Here is a 19691-nt window from a genome sequence, read left to right as displayed (position 1 = left end):
AGTTATTAGCAAAGAAAGTGATGAAAAGCTTCCCCATTGACCTTCATGAGGACAGCATTGGGCTCTTATACCCATCCTGGACCCTCAGCACAGTCCTCACAAAAATTAATATTTTTTACTTAATTAGATTGTATTTTCTTCAGAAAATACAACAGTGTAGCCAAGGAGTTTTAACTACATGGAAAGTTTGAAGGGGCAGTAATAAGTTGGTTTTGAGAAAGGGAAACACAAACAAACATTAGCCAAATGTCAAATTTTCAAATCGGAATAATTTTAATGACCGGTGACTCAAAACACATTGAAAAATTTTCTTTAGACTTTACATAAACATTGCCACTTGCCGTCAGAACAAATCTAGCCCTTCTCAGACCAAACCCTCAATTTTCCCAAGCTATGCTAGCTAAAACAGCACTTCCAGTATGTGAGCCAGTTACTAGCTCAGCTACAGAAGAGCTACTGCTTTTCCACAACACCACTGAATACTTCAGACAAACTTGATTATAACAAGACAAGAAGCTGTTAACATGGTGCCTTAAATATAACCATTGCATTTACTTCATCAAGTCATAATATAAGTATGGGCTGTTACCCTACATGAACTAAGCCCCAGATGAAATCTGGTTGATAGAGAGTTTGGCAAAGGCTGGCGGTATACTTCTCATTATAACAAACAGGTGGAAAGTACTTGCTACAGGTCACTGGCTGGCCTCCCCTAAATTGGCCATCTTAATCCTGCTTGCATATTACCGTATTGCTAATGTGATAGTCAGGGCACTTAGATAGATATCACTGTAGTTATTATTTCAGCCAGCATAATGAAAAAACCCAGCAGCCAACTAGTTCAGCCTTTGAATGGGACACCTTTAACGAAGCAGTATGGGTGGTTCACAGCTAATGCAATGCTATATCTGGTGAGTCAGCATTGAACCTCTGACCCAGAATGGTATAAAGGGGCATGAAGTTCAGAAGATTTCTCATCCTGAGGGTTCAGCTGTTTGCAAAGTAGATTGACAATGCTCAAAGGAGCCCCATCCTTGCTAAGGCAGCGGTCATGCCAAGATTTGCTCTCTCTGATGACACCATGGTGTAACTGTAACCACAGTCCTGTGTAAGAGGCCATGCAGGAACTGCACCAACTCAGGAGTCCCTGCTAGAACTGTTACTGCAGCTATGCCCTCAAGCTCACTGCATTGCACATGTGGGCTGCCTTTTGAACAGGCACTAGTACAGCAGCGTGCAGTACCTCAGCCTGGCCGAACAACACTGCAGTTACAGTGGCAATCACTCTCCCCCATGCCAATTATCCTGCTTTTGATTTGGCAGACAGCCCTGTCCAAGGCTCAGAGCACCACTGCCAAGGGCCAGGTTTACTGATTAGACATGACCACAGAGACACGCTTCAGGAAGTCAGAACTTCCCTCTTCATCTTGCTTAGGGGAGGGGATGTGATTCATTCTCTCCTTTGTATGTTAGAGCTGGCAGTTCATCAGCTGTACTCCCTGGCAAACAGGAGGAAAAGCACCCAGAGCAAAGGCACCTCAGAAGACTTCCCCATTTGCTCAGAGCAGAAAGTTCTCAGAGCCACATAACCACTATTCTCTCTTGTTCTGGCCAGAGTTGTGGTCTGAGCAGGGCAGCAAAGAGGTGTGACTCATTCTCTCACTCCCGCACACAGTGGAAGTGGATACAGGCTAGAGACACTCAGATGCAAAAGGGACAATTCATGGACAAAAAGACTTACAAAATAATCTGTAATTTGTCTCACAATGGAAACTTTAAGTGCCTCCTATTTAGACTGTAACTTCCCAAATACTCCTGCCTCTATGCCAGGGGTCACAACAAGCACCTGAGTCTACTACAAGCTATAAACCTGTTGGCAACTCTCTGAAAAAAAGATAATGTCCTTGGAATAACTGGAAAGGGACTGGCCTGAAGTAATGGCCCAGTGGTACTGTTCAGCCTGGGATTTGAGAAAGGCAGAGGCAGCATTCCAATGAGACTAAGCTGCAAGCCAAAATACACACAGAGGTTTGGGACCTGTTTTAATTACGCTTTCTTTTCTGTCCTTTCATTGCACAGGAACAAGTAACAAGCTAAGATGTACATTGTCCCTGTAAACATTTACTTTCCCTGTCTTGAGCAATAGTATGTGTCATCTTCCTGGATGGGTCTTGGAATGTAGTAATAGCCGTAATAGATCAGCCTAGTGACCCTTCAGCTCAAATATATTCTGTCTCTGACAGTGACCAGTACAAGCTGCTTCAGACAAAGCTGCAAGAGACCCTGTAACTGGACAGTTATGAATTATCCTGTCCATAAGGGAAAGTTCTCTCTTACCTGCATTTAAGTGTTTGACTTAAACCCAAAGCTCAGAGGTCTATATACGTTACTTCTTTTTCTACTTTTTTCCTTTAAATGTAAGTTAATGGAGCTGTGGATCATTTTATTTATATGCAGATTTTGGCATCAGTAGCACCCCATGGCTGAGAGCTGTACAGATCATTTATGAATCATGTGCAGCAGGCAACTGGACCTCTGAGATCAACACCTCTTGAAGCCTAATGACAACTGTGCAAATGCAGAGATTTGATTCATCTTCTACAGGTCCATACATGTTGCTGTGCAACAAAACTGATGCATTCTTGCCACTTACCATGAGAGGTAGGGATCACAGGGCATATAGGGATACTGTCTTCTCTTGCTTATGTCCTTTGGAAATCATTTTTTTTAAATAAAATCAGAGGGAGGGGGCACACAGTGGTCACGGGCGCACTATCTTTTCCAGGCACAATACTCGGAAGAGACTGTATCTCACCATCCAGTTTGGCTAACCAGACCAAACACACAAAAGAACAAGCTGAGGCAACAACAAAAAGTTCACTGGCCAGGTCCACTTCCCCTCCCCGCTTGCCCGAAAAAAAAACAGTCTGCCTTGCACAGAAAAGGAAAGAACCTTTGCCCTCTCCTCAGTCCTAAGTAGCATCTGCAGGACTGAAACCAATCAAAGCCAGCTGTGCAAAAATGAAAAAAATGTCGATTATTATGACTAGGAAAAGTGCTATTAAAAAAATAAAGAAAAGGAAAAAATGATCCCATATGGGAGGTGAAAAAAAATACAAATGCAAAACAGGCCATTACAAAGCGTCTGCTGTTAGGCTGCTGGTTTGGGGTGCATTCACATGTCAGAAGACAGTGTTTCTAGGGCTCTCTGGAAGATATTCCTCTGTTTTACTTCAAGGATTAGCATTCACCTTCTGACATCTTTGCTTCTGACCAGTGGTGGCTAGTGTCCCACATAAGAGGTGGGTCTGGGAAGTAGGCACCCCTGTCTCATGCCCCAAAGCTCTTTCATATCCTCAGATATGTACAGAGTCATGGGGGTCTGCCAAAGGAAACTCGCTCAGACTGGGGCTCTTCTCCCTCCCCCAGTGAACAAAGTTTATGCCCTTCCAACCTGCATCTGCCTTGCTTTGCTCCAGCACCATTCCCACTCTTCTGAAATCACCTCGAAGCTCTCCCAACCCAACACCATGTTTTCCTCTCCCACACAGGGAGATAGTCTCTCCCTTCATTCTCCCAATTTCCTCCCTGGGTTGCAGGCCTAACTCCTCTCTTTCTTACCCTACCTGCTGCTCCTCTGCAATCCCAAACAGCCTGAGCTAAAGTCATGACTATCTTGCACTCCAGAGAATTTGAGCAGTCTCAATTCATCTTCTTCAAAGAGAGACCTAAGAAGGCGGTCAGTGAGCATGCTCAAAGTTCAGGCCTGCTCTCTACTTTCAGAAAGAGAGAGCAAGTCTCCTTATACAAAGTCTCATGGTCTCCAGATTGCACTTGGTGATACCAGAATGTGGGAGCTGGAAGCCACATTCCCCATTTCATCTTCCCTTTTCCCCTTACCACACTCTCCACTGTGCTGCAAAAGATGCAGTAGGTTGCAGCTGACAAGCTGTTCTTGACAGTGACAATGGCTGGCTTCTTCAAGGACAGAAAAAAGGTGGCGAGGTAACTGGAAAGGATAGCATTGTTATGCCTTATTACCACCTCCTACCTTATTGCCTCAAATTGATAGGTTTACATACTACACAGAAAAGCTCTTTTCAAGATCACGAGACATGATTGAGGAACATCTTTACAAGTGTATCACAAGGTTCAGAATATGTGTTTTTTATCTTAACATCCTGGCACATACAAAGATCTCGCCTTACATTTACAAACCTGAACAATATTTTTATTTTACCCTCCTGCTCCATAGAATGCTTAAAAAGCTCAAAACCCACAAATTAAAAATAACCTTTATTGGGGGAGGTGGGCATGCTTACGTCAACCTCATGATTTCGGAGGCTGCCATTTTTCTGAACACACTCACTGCAGGAGGGAGGGATGCTGATCTGGGTTTGAACGTATAAACGTTCAAGTATGTAGGCCTGCGGCAACTCCAGATAAGGCTTCTTGACTTCTGTGATGACAATGAACATGGTGACTTTTGCTTTTCAAGTGCAGTGGAAATGCCCTCTCCGATCTACGGATGTGGGGGGACGATGGCAACCTGGGAGAGGTGAGGGTAGTATCAGCATTTCAGCATACCTCAATGTGCACCAAAATAAAGACAACCTAATTTGACTGTAGTACTCCTGCAGTCTGAGCTTAGTGCAAGATTCTTTATAGCTCTACTTTGCAGGCCAAGAGAAACAAAGCATTTGTCTAAACAGAAAACAAATGACCGTAGGCAAGTGGGAGGATTTGTCCCTTACTACAATGGCCTTAAGCAGTTGGAGAGGTAGAACTGATGAACCTTTAATTACTTGTGCAATAATGACCTCTGACTCAGATTATTTCCTGGCAGCTAATGAGTGACTGCAGCAGTCCGGAACCTGTTGTGCTATCTTCACCACAGGCCTGAAATCAATACAAGGGTCCTTACCCAGATGGTCATTAACTGTCAAGAAATGTTCCACACAGAGGTTGTTATTGCTATTAAAAGCAGCAGCATAAAAATATATATAATCAGCTATTTTATTGAAAAGTTCAGTACTGACCAACTACATGTTACCAAGGGTAAGCTGTTTAGGATATTGAACCAGTCTTTTTCTAACACTGAAGATATGAGCATGAAAACAAGACTTTTCCTTCAATGTTATTGATATTTTTATTACAATAGCATTTAGAGACTGAGATGAGGGGCATTTTCTTCTTGCCGCTATCCAAAAACATATGGCAAGATGTGTCCTTTTCCCAAAAGAGTACAATTTAAACAAGTCAGACAACGGACAGGAAAAAGAAAAATGAAGTTACATATCAGTAACTGGCATTTGTTGATATGTGTGGCCCACATAAACTGTCTAATTTATGGATGTGAGACTCATGCACTCTGAGCCTTTGATAAGAGCAGTGGTTCTCAACCTTTCTAGACTGGAGGTGCCCCTTGGAAAATGTCAGCTTTTAGTTTTCACCTGATTTTTCATTATGGAAAAATAATAAAGCAAAGTTCTGTTGCAAAGAACTCTGAAAGACCAAAACAGGTCAAAATGCTTCGAATACTATGGATTCCTAATTGAAGTCTCTGGGTTTATCTTGTGAATCATGTTGCACACCTAATGGCGCTAACATGATATGGCACCCTTGAAAGCATCTCACAGCGCACTGGCTGAGAATCACTGAATCAGAGACTTGTTGCCTTAGCAGTACGTGCAGAGTACTCTGGCCTCATCTCTTTTGATCTCTCTGCATTGAGGGGATAAAGGCCAGTGCAGACTTCTTGCTTCTCACAGGGTCATATCCAGAAGGGGGTGCAGTGGTACAACCATCTCCCCACCCCCTTCTCTTTCCACAGTATAGCTCAGTGGCTCTGGTTCTACATAGTCCCAGATGCCTGGGTCCCCTAAGGAGTTAGGCCATGCTGATGGAGTAGTGGCAGGAGACATTTTTTAAGTCCCTAAATTAGCTAAAAATCTCCTCTGCTCCCATTAGGCTTTGGTACCCCCTCCCTTCTTCTCCATGCTCAGCAGCACCTCCCCTCCCCTATTTCACCCCTCTGCCCCCTGCCTCGGGACATGGGAAGAGACCTGCCCACCGTTGGTACTGTGCCTGAAGTTGCACCCCCAGAGCTGGTCCTGCGCCACTTCAGGTGGGAGCTTTGTGGAATGGCTGTGTAGGGAACTGGGCTCAGTCAGGGACAGTAGCAGTGGCAGCTGTGAACAAGTTCCCTCTCCCTGATTCTCCCATGTTCCCCACCAGCCCAGGAGCAGGTGTAGGGAGGGAGAACCCACCCACTCCCACCATTGTCCCATTAAAGCCTGGCTTCTCACACAGCTGCTCTCCACAGTCCGAGCTGGAGCAGGGCAGGAGCAGCCAGGAAAGCAGCATCAGTGGGTAAATATCCCCTTCCTGCACCCAGAGGTATAAGTAGAAAGAATGAGGAAGAGAATGGGAGAGGGAGTGCCACAAGGGTAGCAGTGGTAGTGGAGAGATGCTTACTTGATCAAGGACTTAAAAACATCCTTGGCAACTGCTGCCATGGCACGGTCTGCCAGAGGGGGCAGGGAGAAGGCTGGGAGTGTGTGTAGCAGGGGGCTGCAGCCAACTCTGCTGTATGACCACTGCTCATACAGTCACCCCTTCCCCACCCCCCCACCCCCACACACAGCTTTTTGTAATCCTGGATCTGACTATGTTTCCTTTCAGTCTCACTTTTATTACACCCTAAAGACAGAGAATGGAGGACAGGATGCGAACATACATATGGAGACATCTCAAAGAATGCCACTTATTGGTAAGTAACTTCTAACTACTAAGTAGCTGTCTTGCAGATATTACTTGTGTATCAGCTGCAAAACTCACCTGGCTGCAAGCTGAATGGATGAGCCGTGCTTAAGAAAATGGCAGCAAAACATTGTAGAAGCTGCATAAGCTTTACCAGACTGGAGAGTATGCAGTGCATGATGCATGCTTCTTACTGGAGCATTCAAATTGTGATCAGAGCCCTCACTGCAAACCAGGGCTCTAATTGGCTGCTACTAAACCATAAAAGCTGAGGGAGAGAAAAGAAAAGCAGTGGGGGGAAGGAGTGGACACCAGCCCTGGAAAGAGGGAGTACAGACTGAGCCCAAGCTGAAACTTGGTCAGGGAGCAGGCATCAGGACAGAGGACATCCTGTGTCATCCCGTGAGAAGCTGATTCCTCACCGGGTTCAGAGCTGTGCAAGCAGGGACACAGGTGCCAGGGGTTGGTAAGCAAGGCTGGTAGGATCATTGGGGCTGGGAGAAGCAGCAGAGCCCTTAAAGGGTTAATGACTAGGCTGTGAGTGGTGACTCTCACCACTAAGACACTAAGGTGTGGCTTGAGTCTTCCCAGCTCAGATTTCAGAGTCACAGACCTGCAGAAGGAAACCCCTGTCTGCTGGTAGATATGGTGGCAGGGGGAAACAGCCCCAAGAGGGAGTGGGCTGAGAGAAAACAAAGCAGCACGAGTGTGAGAGGACACCTAATCACTAGAGTTTGCAGTAAATGTATTTTCAGAAGGAAACTAGTTTAGAGAACAATCTGCTAGTGAAGGAAACAAATGGAGTCTGTTGCTTGCAGCAGCTGTTCAGAGCCTGTTTCACTGTGTTACTAGGAACAATTAAAAGAACCCACTTTCTCTCAGCAGCAGTAGCCTCACCTCCGCCATCTAGTGGTAGATCACAGTTACAGCTGTGTTGCTATTTAGTGTTATGGGAAGTAGATTGTGACCAGAAGGAAATCACTTGGGATACAAGGCAAACTCTTTTAAAGGGTTATAATGAGGTGAATGTAGTTATTTAGGTTGTTTCCCACAAGTGGGACTACCCAGTGTGCTAGAATTATCCACCTAACTTTGTAGTTGTAAATTTTTATCTAAATTGTAAGTTTTGTTATTAACCATTGTTGTTATTTTTTGGATTATTTTTATGTCTATAAATTATTCTTTGTTATACATAAAATGTTCATTGGGTTCGGAGTGAATTTATGAGTGGTGAGGGACACACCTCTCCAAGGGACACCTCAGTCAGTAGTCTGCCTGGGGCTCCCAGGTCTACTGGTACCCTGAAGACCCAAAATGTGGTGCATCACCCGGCCTTACCATGATGGCACAGGTTACGCTTACAAGAATGGGAAGGGAGGCACCAGAAGATGCCTGAGCTATAATGCGGGACGTTCATATCACAAAGGACAGGGCCATGTTTCATAACACGAGACAGCCCAACAGCCAGTTAGCCTTAAAGCCAAAATCAGTATGCCTCTAAATCATCTGGCTATGGAAACAAACTACAAATAATGAGCCAAATGCCTCAACCTTGAGCAAACGCAGAGAAGTCTCAGCCCCAACAAAAAGCAGCTTCAGGGAAACCTGCTGACTCAGAGGAACTCAGAAGCCACCATGGGCAAAAACCTGGGATAAGAACCAATTTCTGCCTCACTTCCCAGACTGCCAATGGAACCAGTGACTTGAATGGGGAAGGCATATAGAAGGCCTGTTGATTGGAAACATACCTGCGAGGAAACCTAGACTGAGGCCTTGTCTCTGCAGCAGAATGACCTACAATTACTGCTTTTCTCTGTTGCAAAGAGGTCTGCTGCTGGGTAGCCCCAATCTGCAAAGATGGGCTGAAACATTCAGCTACTGATCTTCCATCTAATTCAGAGAGAAGACGCTACTAAGGTGGTCTGCCATGATGGTCTATTGCTCTGTGAGAAGCATTGACAAGAGGTGTCCATAAGGATTGCTTCCCTGCTGAGAGAGGAAGATTTTGTCACAGTGCTGGTTGTATATGTAAAAGACTAGTGCTGTCCATCAAAATGCAATCCTACTAAATATGGTAGAACCCCTTGCAGGCTTTCTAAATGGCTTTGAGCTCCAAGATACTTATGTGGAGCCTTGACTCCTTGGACATGCAGAAGTCTTGATCCTGGAGTTCACCTAAATATACTCCCCAACCAGATATCCATCCCTATAGTTCTGGATGGGAGGGGAAAGAGAGGAAAAGGTGTACCTTTGCAAACACTGTCTGGATCTTCCCACTAATATAAGGGAAGAAGGTACCAAGGTAGGAAGACTTATTGTCAGGTCCAGGGGGTTCATCATCTGTGCTGTGAGCCAGGCCTCTTAAAGTCTGACCTTGTCAGTCAACAAAACCTTTTTACACTTGGCAAAGAAAGGCAAGCATAGAAAGTTAAGAAACACCACTGGAGGTTTCTCAGTTGACAAGGTGAGTTCCCGCAGTAGCTGGAAGCATTCTTGCAGGAGTCAGGCCCTGGCTACTACTGAGTCTCACGCAAGTCCTATGCAATCAGTCCTTTGGACCAAGGTCCGGGATAATTTCTGCATACTGATCAAGAGATCTAGGAAACAAACAAGCTCAATGTGGCTCTGCAGAAAACCCCCTTTTGTACCAACCAGTTTTATAGATGGGGTTAAAACATAACACCTTGCTTGCTGCGGTATTCAGCCACCATGAAGAAAACCTCAGTGAAGACCCTTCAGTTGCTGACGGGCCAAATGGAAAGACTTTTAGGGCTGCACAAAATAGCGTTTCATTTCGACTTCTGTTTCACCAGGACAGTGTTTTGTTTAGAGTTTCATTTGGTTTCGTTTCAAAAGCACTGCTCCATTTCATTTAAACTTTAGCTGTTTCCATGTTTCGCCCATAGGCTTTAATGGGGAAGTGCAAAACGGTCTGTAACTTTTGTCTTTCTTGCCTAATTCTGATGAAATTTACAGGAATGATAGTGCCTTTTAAGGCCATAACGCCTGCCATGTTTCAAGGATATCGGTACAGGGGCTTCTGGGAAACTGCACCTCAAGCTGCTGACAAGCAAAACTCATGTCACGTGCGTGTTAAGGCACAGCATGGTAGCCCCTGCTGAGGCCATGAAGCCCGCCAGCTTTCAAGAAGACAGGTGCAGGGGTTTCTGGGAAACCGCATCTCAGGCTGCTGACAAGCAAAACTTGTGACATGCATGACTGTGTACATGTTATGGCGCAGTGGGGTGAAAGCTGCAGGAATGGTGGCTCCTGCTGAGGACATGAAGCCTGCCAGCTTTCAAGAAGATAGGTGCAAGGGCTTCTGGGAAACCACACCTCAAACTGTTCAGAGCAAAATTTTGTTGCTTGTAAGTATGAAGGCACAGAGAAAGCTCAGTTCAAACAATACTTTTTATGCTGTTTTTCCATCCCTCCCCCAGAGCACTGGAAGTAGAAGGGACCTCAGGGAAGGGTGATAGTCACTAGCCAGCTACACATGTCAATATCGGAGCAGTCCTCTCCCTCTCCTTAGTTTCTCTTTAGCTGCAAGGAAGCCCAGGTTCAAAACCCAAAACATTTCAAAAGTTTCAAATTTGTGTCGACTGCCCTTGCTTTGAAACAGCCTTGAAATGAAACCTTTTGTTTTGTTTTGATTTTGCTATTCTAAGCTTGAAATGAGTTGAAACAAAACAGCCAGTGAAATTTCATACAGCCCTCCTTCATACTACTAGTAGTCTTGTCCCACTAGAAAGTGCAAGTCATCTTAAAATGTGGAAGTACACATACTGCAACCTGAGAAACGCAAGTCAATCCCTTTTTTTTTTTTTTTTTTTTTTTACAGTGATGGAATTATGAGAGTCTGAGTCACCATCTTAAATTTGAGCTTACAAATGGATGTCAATTTCTTGGGATAACATCCTTCCTTCCTCTTTGGAGCTGGGAAGTAACCATTGTAAATCATTTCTCAAGATGTGGAGGACCTTTCTATTACACCCTTGGCCAGAAGGGATTCATGCTGGATCCTCTTGTAAGGAGGATCCCTGAAAAGGGAAAGAAAGGAGGGATTTGAGAGAGATAATGGCCACATCCACACATGCAGGCATGGGCAGTTTGTGGTACCATAAAAGCAAAAAAAATCCCTAGAAAAAACGCAGTACAAAGCACTCCAAAATAGCATGCAATGAGACAAATATAGAGACAGAGGAGAAGGCTGTCCAGAGCTGCCTGTTTCCCCCATCTCCGTGCACTAGAGCACAGTGTGCCTCGAGATGGGGGAGCAAGCAGACCTGAGCTAGCTGCTCCCTTGTCTCCATATGCCTCAGCATGGGGGATCCACTGAGGAGTGCCTGTGTTGAGATACATAGAGACTGGAGAGCAGACAGCTCTGGAGTGGCTTCTCCCTTATCTCCATATGCCATTCCCTGGCTGGCTGGGGCAAAGGATGCCTCAGCGCAAGGGCTGCCTGCCAGCTAGCCACGCATTAAGGCACCCTGTATCCCAGCCAGTGCCCCCTGCAACACATGGAGCTGGCTGGCACAACAGGCTGGGGACTGGGAGGATGTGGGCACAAGCAGCTTGCCCACAGTGAGACAATGTGTTCCACAGGTGCAGGGGCATACACTGCAGCACAAAAGTAGCAGCACATATTTGTGCCACTACTATTTGTGCCTCTGCAAACGCACTGCCATGCTCATCTGGATGTGGCCAGTGATGCCCACTGAATGAAAAAGCCCAGAACAGCAGGAAAATTTCCATCAAGTGCCAATGACCGTGTCAGTTGATGGAGTAAGGTAGTACAAGGAGGATATTGGTGCCAGAAAAAAAAATGAATATCTAAGATAATCTGTCAATCTCATGGTCTTTCCTACCTGGAAAAGTTTAAACTTTACTTCCTCCTTTTTGCATGTTTTGGATTTAAAGGACCATCACCAGCTGGAACATCGGTCTGGGATCTGAGAGTCCCACACACAAAACGACATCTGGAACATCCACTGCAGTCAGAATTAACTCTATCACCACAAGGACAGTTCTTAAAGCCAAGAGTGGGAAAAGATGCCTCCAGAAGAATTAACTCTTTAGAGGGAAACAAAGCAGAAAGCAATAAGGCATTATGGCAGCTCCTCACAGCAGGAAAGAGAGAAGCAATGGGGAAGTGGGTGAGGTGCCTATCCCAGTTAAAATGTCCTTCCCTCTTCCTCTAAAGCAGTAGTTCTTCAACTTTTGACTATGAAAAAATGATAAGAGCAATTCTTCTGTTTCAAAGCACTCAGAAAAAACACAATGGGTCAGAATGTTTTTAATACTATGGATTCTTATTTGAAATCGCTGGTTTTATCTTGTGAATAATGTTTGCACATCTAACAGTGATAACTTTGCATACTACCCTGGGGCAATGGCTCTCAAGGCACCTCAGAGTGCTGCAGCACCCTGGTTGAGAACCACTGATTTAAGGAATAGTATAGCACAGAAGTGGCCAACTTGTTGCATGTGTGCCCATTTGTGCCACACAGCAGATTAGGGAGGGAGCAGGAAGTGCAACAGGGCAAGGTGCAGAAAACAAAGCAACAGATTGTGGAGGGGAAAGGGATTGGAATGGCATTTGGGGAGGGTTAAAGGCTTTACTTTGTAGCACACATGCCAAAAAGATTGGCCCTAACTGGTATAGGAAGAATAAAAGTAATATCATCATATTAAATTAGGCTACAAATCTAATTTGTATGCCCTGTATCCCCTGGGTGTGGAACCACAAGGAGGGGTGGGGCCCAGAGCATACTCTACAGGTACTGCTGAGGCATTAATCTCCATCTGAAGGCTCCGAGCATGAGCAACTCCCATCTCTGAGAATATATAGTGTGTGCAACTAGTCACAGGAGGAGGATTATTATCCATATATAAATTTGAAGCTGGGAAACTGAAAAAGGATGAGACTGAGTGATACTGCCTGAAGTCAGAGGCAGGTAGAGGCAAGAACTGAATTCAATTTTCCTGGATCCCAGTCCATCATCCTGTCTTGCTATAGAAGCTGTATTTGCAATATATGACTTGGAAAAATGTACAAGTGTCCAACCCTAAGTTTGAGAACATACTAGAACTATCATTGCCAGTAAAATCATTCTAAGACAGCAGTCAGCAACAAGGACCCAGGGGAAGGGCCTGCTACAACTGCTTTTTCCCATGGTGGCATGAATGAGGAAAGCTGCTGCTCCCACTTCTCTCCATAGTGCCCCAGAGAAAGTGATAATTGCCAAAGCTCCCACTGCCAAATGCCACAAAACCCCCACATCTGTAGGCCAGATCAAATGGCTTGGCAGGCTAGATCTGGCCTGTGGGCTGAGGGTTGCCCACCCGTGTTCTAAGACATTCATAGGACTAGAGGAATTATCATAGTAGCTCAGATCAAGTTTAGCTTAGACCTATTCCTCAGTCATGATAGTGTCACACAGACTTATTACTCAGCAGTAGCTGCTAGCAGTTGCTCCAATGTAGGGTGCCTGGTGGACAATTCATAGACTAATCTGTTCTTCAGGAAAATTCCCTCCCACCCTCCAACAGCTAAGGGTCAGTTTATGCTCCAAAATATTTCTATCATTTCCAAACTGCCTGTTGTTCTTCATATGTCATGCATTATCTATGATAAATGGTTTTTATAACCCAAATAAATACTTCATCCTTTTTTTGAACATCTATCTGAGTTTTGGCCTCAATGAGATCTGGTAGCAACAAGTTCCACAAACTAATTATGTGTTGAAAGTATTTCCTTCTATTAGTTTTGAATCTGACATTCACTGAATGCCTCCAGGAACTTAAATTAATCAACATGAACAGGAGTTTCTAATCTGCCTTCTCTAGATCATTAAACATGTGTGTCATGACTTATTCATCCCCTCTTGATGGTAAACTGTACTAGACTTTTCAATTGCTCTTTATACATGGCTTTTTTTCCCTTCAAATTCCAAAGTTAGTCCATTATACATCTCTGAATGCTGCAATTTCTTTGTTGAAAGGGGATGATCAGTACTGTACAGAGTATACAGTGGTACTCAACCCTTTTAGACTGGAGGCACCACTTAGAAAATGCCTGCTTCTTGTTTTTCACTCATTTTTGACTGACAAAAAATAAGAGAACAAAGAACTAAAAAAAGCCAACAGATTAAAACACTTTTAATGCTATGGATTTCTAGGGTTTATCTTGTGAATCATATTTGCATATTTAATAGTGCTAACTTTGCATGGGACCCCAGGGCACCCCAGAGTACCACAACAACCTAGCTGAGAATCTCTGCATTAATGTGTATTATAATAGCATTATAATAAGCTTATATTTTCCTTCTGTTGATTGAAATAAAAAATCTGGAGGAAAAAGGAAGCAGATTTCTTCTGTAACTCTAAGATTCCTAGTTTTCTATATACCATCAAAGACAACTACACTGACGAAGGTACTTTGCCAAAGGATAACTGCTTTAGGGGTATGAGTCACTAACTGGGCTGATCAGCAGGTCCATCAACTCTGTCATCCCTAGTAAAAAGTTATAAAATCAGAACAGAAGAAACTGCTACTGCCAAGGCAGTGCATCCCATCACAGCATACAACTGGAACCTATTATAGCTGCTTTGCACAGCTGTTCCTATGCAGCCATCGTCCGTCATTGTCTGTCCCACACATTACCCATTCCCTTGATGTCCCAACTCACTGTGGTTAGCTATGTTAGCTATCTAGTCCCAAGAAACAGCTATCCAAATTGCACAATTCACTCCTGAGATGCTTCCATTTGTTAGCCGAAGAAAAGTTATTCCTGCACAACCCATTTTATTTCCTCCTTGAGTGTCAGTGCCAAAAACAGGAAGGCCCAACAAGGTGACTGAAGTATCTCACCCATTAAACACCAGCTCCTCAAAGCAGCTCTTCTTAACTTTGCCTCTTCACAGTACCTTCCATCAGATCATCCAAAACAACATAACAAAAGTCTTTGGTTCAGCTATCCACTATAAATAAGGTGCATCTGAGGCACAGCAGTTAAGCAACATAAAGGTCACAACCCAAGGCAATAGCAGACAGCAAGACACCCCCATAAGCTCCTTGCTCCAATTACTCCAAGCAATAATGGGAGGGATGAAGTTGGTTGCATTTCACAGCCAATTAAATTCAAGGTGTTCATGGGGGCTGCCAACCTGTATGTTCAGCTTGAAAGCAAAATGGGAAAAGCACATCAAAAAGGAAAGAGGCTGAAAACTGGTGTAGCTGTTGTTTAATGGCTACAGACCCGGCCTCTGAACTGAACACTCCTGACATTCCCTAAAACAGCCTTCTAGAAGGCTGCATGCACGAGAGACTAGAGTGGGCTCAATCCAATCCTTGAAGCCAACAGCAGTTCTGCCAAGATTAGTAGTTCAATATCAGGCCCAAAGCCTTTTTTAGCAAATAAGGAAAAGCAGCAGTCCACAAACTCTTTTAGCTTTATTTCACGGAACTTGGAAGTTCCTACCCTCCTCCCCACTTAGCTCCTTCCATAAACTCTTTGCATGCAAAGCAGTGTCTCCTGGGTCCCTCATTCTCTCTGGCAAAGTAAACAGACCTCCAGTGTTGCGACAAATGAACAACAAACAAACAGAGGGGGAAGAAAAAAAATCTAGCTGCCAACTTGAGGCTTTTTTCAACATGTTTTATTTTTCAACAGAAAGAAGCCATGTCCCAGGGGTGACCTTGCAAAAAAAGCTTTTTGGCAGCCTAAAGATCCTCTCACACACCCTATCACATGGGCGCATGCATGCTCATACAGCCTTGGCATTGTTGGCCAGATTTTTTTTTTTTTTTTTTTTTTTTTTTTTTTTAGAAGTAGCCAGGCATCTAAATACCTTTCAAAAAATCTAGCCCTGTGTGTAAATACATATGCCTCCATCAACATGTTTATTTTCTTTTGTTGTCAGGTTTGTTTGCCTAGTTTGAAGCAAGAGGGAATGTTGTTCTTAGCAGAATTTTTTTGGTATTTATCTTTCAATCAAATGTTCCCTGTTGCAGGGATAAACAGGATGTTTAGAGACACTGGGTATGACAACCAGCCTTCTACAGCTGTCCGGACACACCACTCACTGGGCTTCCCGTGTGTACGCGTGTGCCTGAGCTCAGCATCCCTCCCAAATTGGGGAGATGAACTGTATGACCTAATAGGTCTTTCCCGGTTCTCATTTCTATGCACAGGATTCATGGGAGAATGTTTTGCTCTGGAATGCTTCTCCGGCTCTCTCATCTGTAAAAGGGGATAAAATTTGCCTGCCCCCAGAGGTTATTCCTAGCCTAAACTTGTCTAGCTTTGGCTTTGTCGGCTGAATTAGAATACTTCCTTTATCAGAAAATTCCTTCCAATGTAGGCACTTAAAGACAGTGATCAAGTTGCTTCTAAAACACTATCTTTGATGTATTAGATCAGACTTCATCTCATTTTGTCTCCATGATGCCGGCTTTCCAGACCTTGAATCAGTCTGCTTGCTTAGAAAAACATAATAAGATTTGGCTCCTAAGTGACTTTAGAAAGTGGAATATAGATGCTTTTGAAAAAGCTCTTGTAAATCCCTAACTTCTAATTGGATTTAAGAGATGCTAAAAGCAAAAAAGGTTGATAAGCAACTGGTAACTAGACATATTTTATAAGAAAAATAAATTATTCTTTGGTCAGGATCTAATGATCTGTGTTCTCACGCATTGGAGTAAGTTATTAAAAGATTCCTTATGAATTCTAAAAGATGGTCATAATTATAACATCCATACTGTAATGCTGTAATAGCCACAAAGGGTATATGCTCTTTAACTACCATAGATCATTATAAAGGAAATGTGCCTCCTTATCTACTGTAAAATCCTTTAGATTTACAAAAATTAGTATTTCAAAAAATGTATCCCTCTGCTTTACACAAACTTGATAATAGATATTAACGATCAATAAACCACTCTATTCAGTGCTGGTCAGGCCTCACATAGAATGCCCTGTGCAGTTCTGGATTCCACTTTCTAAGGTTTAAGGAGCAGCATTATAGCAATCTTCAAATATTTGAAAAGCTGTCGTAACAACGAGGGAAAAATAACTGTTCACCCTTACAGCTGAGGGCAGAATACAAAGCAGTGGATTTTAACTACAACAAAGTAGGTTCACCTTTCAAGAGAAACTTCCTTACTGTTAGAAAGGAACAGTAAAGCATCAGAATAGGCTGTCCAGGAAAGCTGTGGAAGCTCCTTCATTGGAAATTTTAAGGAGGCTGCTGGGTAAGTACTGCATAGGGATGCTTTAGGTCAGGGCTTCCCAACTTATGAGTGGCTAGGGGTTTCTCCCACTACGCAGGCTGCACCCTCAGAGCTGGGGGCAGGAAATGACAGCCAGAGAAGGGAGGCGGGGACTGGAAAGTCTGTAAGTTGAAGGTGGAGGGAACTGGCAGAAGCCCACAGGCTACAAATCAACCCCTCGTGGGATGTATGCAGCCCACAGGCTGCAAGTTAGACAGCACTGATTTAGGAAGGACATTTCTGTATTTGTGCAGGACCAGATGACTTTTGAGGTCCTCTTTAACCCTATATTTCTATACTGTTCTGTTCTAATTTTCCACACAAGTACTTTAAGAGCAATAAATAGTCAAAAAAGTTACAGAACCACTGTATAAAAATAAACTTGTTTTGCTGTGAAACAGTTTTCAAGACTTGGGACTGCCCACAAAAGCTATGGCCTGTGTTATGCAGAAAACAGAACAGATGATCACAATGGTCCTTTTCCTTCAATGGACCTCCATTCCGATACTGCTTGATAACATGTAAGACTGCGTAAGACCATAAAATGTGGACCAATGTAATATTTAATCATCTCCTTGCTGTACACACTAAAACAATGACTGTCTTATTCTATTTTAAGAAAGAATCATGTATGCCTCTCATCTAATGGCCAGCCATTATAATCTTTTAGCACAAAGCTTTTAACCAAGACAGAGAGCAAGTATCAAGCTATTCTAAAGCCGTATCTCTAAAGAAGACATTTACAAGGCTACGTATTATTCACTTTGCTGTTTTTGTGAGAAGCTGATCTCCCCTCTCAGCAACTTCACAGAATACCTTAAGTCCATGAGAAATGAGGTACCATCATTCACATATTTGCTGCATGTTCTAACATGTTACTCTCTTCTGGAGTCTGTATATAAAAAAAGAAGAAAGGAATACTCCACACTGCCTTTACTTGTCAGGGAAGCCAACAGCTGCAGAGCTCTGTGCCAAGTGTGAGAAACAGCTTCAGACATCACACCAGAATGTTATGATGAGATTTCTTCTACCAAGTAATGGTTCACTCCTCAGAAATTATTCATTTCTACATCCAAAGTTTGGCCCTCAGGTACAGCTGCCTGCCTCACGAACTATCAGGGGCAGCTACACACTTCTTGGTAGCAGGGTATGACCTGACCCGACTGGAGCCCCTCCTGACCTCCTCGTATACTGTAGGACACTAACGTACAAGGTGACAAGCAGGGTCTAGTTAAACTGAACATGGAATCAGGAACCAGGCAGTCCTGAGTTCTACTCTCAGCTCTGCTGCTGACTTGCTTCATGTCACACCACCTCTTAATCCACTTTCCAGTCTATATAGTAAAGGAGATAATATTGACAGTACAGGAGCAATGCAGGTTTAACCCTTTAGTGGGCTCTAGGCAAACAAACTCATGGGCCCTGGGCTGGTCGAGACCTCCCTCCCTACCTCAGTGCTACTGCCCGCAGGGAGCAGGGCTTGAAGCAGCCACTAGGAAACAGCTACTATGATGGTGTGGCTGGTGGAGGGGAGGGGAAGGGAGGTGGATAGGGCCATCTGCGCCACTGGCACGGAGGGAAGGTCCAGAACCTCCAACAGCTCAGGGCCCTAGACACGTGCCTGGTTTCCCTATGTGTTAATCTAGCCCTGTATAGGAGCAGCGATGGCACTGATAAAGCACCAGGTATCAATTAACAATGAGCATTTTCTAAAAAATTGTTCAATGCAAAATATTTCTGATCCAGGGAATACTGTGATGTAAAAGTAGATTTAGACATTGTTTTTAATACAGTCACTCATTATTTTATCACCTTTACTTTAACTTCATTAGAATAGAGTTGAAAGGCAGCTAGCAAGGGAAATTCTCTGAATTCCTAGGATCAGATTTTGATCCCCAGTCCCCATCCTTCCGCTTTGTGCCACTAGTAGCACAGAAAGTTGGCTATTCCTCACATGCAGGAAAGTCCAAGAACTGCCAAGGATTAATATAACTAACATAGCTCCATGCCCCATGGCTATGCCAGACATTTCTATTCTAGCTAGCTCAACATACAGAATACAAACCCCACTCAAGCATAACAGAAGGTAGGCCAAGGTGGCATCTTAGTGACCAACCGATTCAAAAGGCATGAGCTGCCATAGGTTACAGCCTACTTAGTCTTAACCAAAGTAGTTATATATGCTGCAGAGCACAATACTAAACTCTTCAGTGTGAAGAGCTGCTGCACTGTGTGCCCAGAGCTGGCCAACCAGCCATGAGGATGCATGCAACAACAAACTAACCAATTTCCTCAAAGCCAGGTGGCAGTGCAAGAGATTATTACACTCCACAAGACATCACACAGTAAAGATAGCCCGCTTTGTAGACTAGCTGGTTTAAAATTTATTTAGCGTTTATGCTGCAGCAGCAATTTGAGCTCTTAATCAGGATCAGGTCCACACTGTTCTGCAAGGTGTGCAAATAGGTTGACACCCCCTTATGCAACCAACATATAGTCTAAGGGAGGGGTGTGATTGCTGGAGTATAGTCCCTTTTACCAACAGGTCTTCAAATTTAACCATTCTGCTCTATAACCATAGGCCAACGTTTGCTGGATTGTAAGGTGTCAGGTGTCACTAGAGATCTTTAGAAGTCACATATTTACAACACAAGCC

The 19691-nt window shown here is 43.9% G+C and overlaps 1 protein-coding gene across 1 annotated transcript in view; it reads right to left on the bottom strand.

Moving 5' to 3' along the window:
* Window positions 1-249: 249 nt before the first annotated feature.
* MRPL23 (mitochondrial ribosomal protein L23) overlaps window positions 250-19691 on the bottom strand; it is a 35469-nt gene continuing 16027 nt past the window's right edge. Inside the window, exon 6 of the transcript XR_016440224.1 lies at window positions 250-4549. The gene's annotated coding sequence lies outside the window, so the exon portion shown is untranslated. The remainder of the gene's footprint in view (window positions 4550-19691) is intronic.

Source organism: Crocodylus siamensis, chromosome 2 (assembly GCF_052110815.1).
Source record: "Crocodylus siamensis isolate JL-2025a chromosome 2, ASM5211081v1, whole genome shotgun sequence".
In the NCBI taxonomy this organism is placed as follows: Eukaryota; Metazoa; Chordata; order Crocodylia; family Crocodylidae; genus Crocodylus; species Crocodylus siamensis.
Note: the sequence above shows the minus strand (reverse complement) of the source record. Positions and strands in the feature narration are given on the sequence as shown.